This window comes from Phragmites australis, chromosome 5 (assembly GCF_958298935.1).
Source record: "Phragmites australis chromosome 5, lpPhrAust1.1, whole genome shotgun sequence".
NCBI classification, from domain to species: Eukaryota; Viridiplantae; Streptophyta; class Magnoliopsida; order Poales; family Poaceae; genus Phragmites; species Phragmites australis.
This window is the reverse complement of record NC_084925.1, coordinates 23,418,736-23,422,798: the sequence shown is the minus strand read 5'-3', so window position 1 is coordinate 23,422,798 and position 4,063 is coordinate 23,418,736. Positions and strand designations below refer to the sequence as shown.

The following is a 4,063-nucleotide window of genomic DNA, read 5'->3' as shown; positions in this document are numbered from 1 at the left end:
CTATCAGTGCCGATTAATCAGTGTCGGTTCATAAACCGACACTGATCACGTTTTTGAACCGGCACTGATCACCTATTTTGCAGTAGTGGTTTGTTTTTCCCCTTCAAATGATGACTTATTAATTGCATGGAACTTCATCATCACAGGCTGTATTTACACATAGATGCCTTATATGATCAAGAACTGAAGCATTGGTTTCTCCTACAGTGTGGGCGCGATCACACTGCCCGCATCAATGTGGAGGGGGTCGAACTCTGCGTTCACTTCTTTGACTGTGCACCACCGTCAATGCCAGCCATCTCCTCTCCCGGCACGGCCGATGTGTCACATGCTTCACTTGGCGTGGGGATCACATTGCTCCATCCATCATCGAAGTCCCAGTCCGGCAACACTGAAGCAGGGCAAGCCAACGCTCTGATCCTCTTGGCCATGCTCTGAGACCACATGCCATCGTTGGTGCCGGACTCCTAGAATGTTGTGTCTAGCGTGCTCTTGGGTGACACCCATCTGCCCTTCGCGACGCACCCGACGGAGGCAATGAATGTGTGCTTGAGCAGCTGCATCGCCGTGGACCAATCACTTGCGCGCCTTACCAAGCACATGCCCAAGAAGTCCTCGACCTTCGCGGATAGCCATCAAGGGACCTCGGTCATGGCATCCATGTACACGATCTGGTGCACCATGGCGAGCATGTCATCCATGTCTCCAAGGCGTGCGGCCGGTGGACATCTCGATGATGGTGCATCCCAGCACTCATACATCGGCGAAAGGCCCCTGCTACTCCCGCGTGTCACCTCTGGCGCCATGAACGCTGGCGTGCCGCCGATCGGCCAGTCGAAACCAACAGCCACCTCGTGCAGCACCTGAAGTCTGCGAGCTTAGCCCGGCCGTCAATGCCGATGATGACATTCCTCGCCTTGACATCCACATACACAAGCCCATCCCGTGGACTTACGCGAGGCCTCTGGCCACATTCACAGTGTACCCACAGGCGGCACACTCCTTGAGCCTCCCACTGCACCTCACGACCTCATCGGTGAACGACCCATCGGGCGCAAACTCGAGGAACAACTGGTATGACCCTTCCCGGCCCCCTCAGCCACCGATGCAGGGGATGACATGTGGTGAGCACAGGCCAGTCATCACCCGCTGCTCCCTCCTCAGAGCCACCATGCCCATCGCTGCGGTGGACGAAACCTTGAATAGCTCCCTCGATGCCTCATCGGTAGCAAGGAAGACCTCCACCCCCGATGCGCTGTGGCCTAGCGTCTACACCTTCATCCACCTCCCTGTCACGACCGTCAGTGTCATCCCCTCCCATTTGTTTCTTGCAATGTGGTGGTGTGATGTGGTGGTTTTCTATTGTTACCTGTAACTCGTGTGGAGCTTAGCCTGCCTACTATCATGTTGATTCTTTCTGTGGTGGGAACGTATGTTTATATATACAAATAAAAGTAATACATAGGTCTAAAGGTCATAGAATCAACAAACTGTCATTGCATGATGATAGTTTTGTACCATATAATCCCAAGTCATTAGAGGGTTTCAAGAAAAGATATGGCCATATAACCCCACTACATCAAACATACAGAGGCAAGCACTTGTGGAGGGGTGCGATGGAATGAAGGTAGCAGCATGCTTATATAGGCGAGAGAAGCATTATGCAGACATGCACGGCTAGGGAGAACACTACAAATTATGTACAGGCTGAAATTAATGTGAGGTGAACCAACACTGAGCTCCATCTCATAAAGAGTGAGGACTGAAAAATTATGTAATGCATGATACATGTGGTGTCCAATCCTAGTGTTGTCCTTCACAAAGTCTTAAGCTATCCGATACGCTTGCATGTGTGCAACCACTGTCTTTAGGCACCATGGTTATGTCATTTTCAGCTGATGACAGTGATTGCAAGTATGCAGAGATTGTAATCATGGATCTGCACCGCACATATCATATCAAACGGCTCAGTAAATGCATTTGAAAATATGCATAACTTGTAATCATGAATCTGCACCGCACACATCACATCAAACGACTCAAAAAATGAGGGCAACGCGGCCACGCTGAGAGGAACAGCAGGTATGACCTATCCCGGCCCCCCTCGGCCACCGATGCAAGGGATGACGTGCGGCGAGCGCAGGCCAGCCATCACCCGCTGCTCCCTCCTCAGTGCTGCCACGATAGACTAGATCATGATCAACTCCCTCAACGCCTTGTCGACGGCGAAGAAGACCTCCGCCCTCGATGTGTCGCGGCCGAGCGTCCACACCCACATCCACCTCCCTGTCACGGCCATTGGCGCCATCCCCTCCCCTCTATTTCTTGCAATGAGGTGGTGTGGTGTGGTGGTTTTTTTGTTGTTCCCTGTGACTCCTATTGAGCTTAGCCTGCCTACTATCGTGCTGATTCTTTTTGCGATGGGAACGTGCATTTATATATACAAGTAAAAGTAATAAATGGGTCTAGAGGTCATAGAATCGACAAATTGTCATTGCATGATGATATTTTTGTACCATATAACCCCAAGTCATTAGAGGGTTTCAAGAAAAGACATGGCCATATAACCCCACTACATCAAACATACAAAGGCATGCACCTGTGGAGGGGTGCGATGGAATGAAGGCAGCAACATGCTTATATAGGCAAGAGAAGCATCACACAGGCATGCATTGTCTGGGAGAACAGCACAAATTATGTATAGGCTGAAATTAATGTGAGGTGAACCAACCCTGAGCTCCATCTCATAAAGAGTGAGGACTGAAAAATTATGTAATGCATGATACACGTGGTGTCCAATCCTAGTGGTGTCCTTCACAAAGTCTTCAACTGTCTGGTACGCTTGCATATGTGCAACCACTGTCTTTAGGTACCATGGCCATATCATTTTCAGGCTGAAATTAATGTGAGGTGAACTAACGCTGAGCTACATCTCATAAATAGTGATGACTGAAAAATTATGTAATGCATGATACTTGTGGTGTCCAATCATAGTTTTGTGCTTCACAAAGTCTTTAGCTATTTGATACGCTTGTATGTGTGCAACTACTGTCTTTAGGTACCATGGCTATGTCATTTTCAGCCAATGACAGCGACAGTAAGTATGTGAAGATTGTAATCATGGACCTGCACCGCACACATCATATCAGATGGCTCGAAAAATACGTTTGCAAATATGTAAATCTTGTAATTATGGATCTGCACCTCACACATCATATTAGATGTTTCGGAAAATGAGGACAACATGGGCGCACGGAGAGGCTACGAAATCGGTGTGGCCTCATATTCTAAATTCTTCTCTCTCAAACTTTTGCACAGTGGTGGTCCTCCGCATGGTCTACCCTTGTAACCCAGCTTGAAGCTTTGTCTGAGTGGTGGGGAGTCTGTGTTCTTCGCTTGGTTGTGTCGTGTGCCCTGTGCGCAGTGGTGCTGGCTAGTGTTTTAGTGCTATGCTAGATATGTTCATCTTTTGGTTGTCCAGTTCTCCTACCAGTTCATTATTGGTATATCTCAGCTCATACATGTGTTATGATGGCAAGTTCTCTAGACTAATTTCTACACGAAAAGCGAAAAGTCTTCAGAAATGAAGCCTGTACACTGATGAAACTTGAAAAGAAAAAAAATAATAATGAAACTCGAGACAAAGGAAGAGGTTGCCGTCTTGAAGGGTAAAACGGTAATTGAGGTGATAGTTCGACGAATGGTTGGACGTGCCGAGGAGTGGAAGGGGGCTCCCGGTGGCGACGTACGACGAGACACCAACAGCATCGTCCGCTCCCTGTTTTGTTTTTCATCAACGACGCGACGTGTCCCGTAACGGACATGCTCTATTCACATGGGTGTCACTTCTTCATTTTCTCGTCGAATTCACACGTGCGACCCATAAGCATAGGAGTAATTAACAGCCGTGCACACGCATGGGTTTGCATGTTCAGGCTTGTGGCTTAGTTTAGCACATGTGCGCCCTTCTTGATCGAGCATGGTGCCATGACTGCTGCCATCTGTAGATCATTGGGCCATGTGGATTTACCGGGTGGCACCCCTCGGGGACAACTAGGGATAC

The 4,063-nt window shown here is 48.7% G+C and overlaps 1 pseudogene; it reads right to left on the bottom strand.

The window, feature by feature from the left end:
* Window positions 1-260: 260 nt before the first annotated feature.
* Window positions 261-2,299, bottom strand: LOC133917874 (mitogen-activated protein kinase kinase kinase 17-like; annotated as a pseudogene).
* Window positions 2,300-4,063: the final 1,764 nt, after the last annotated feature.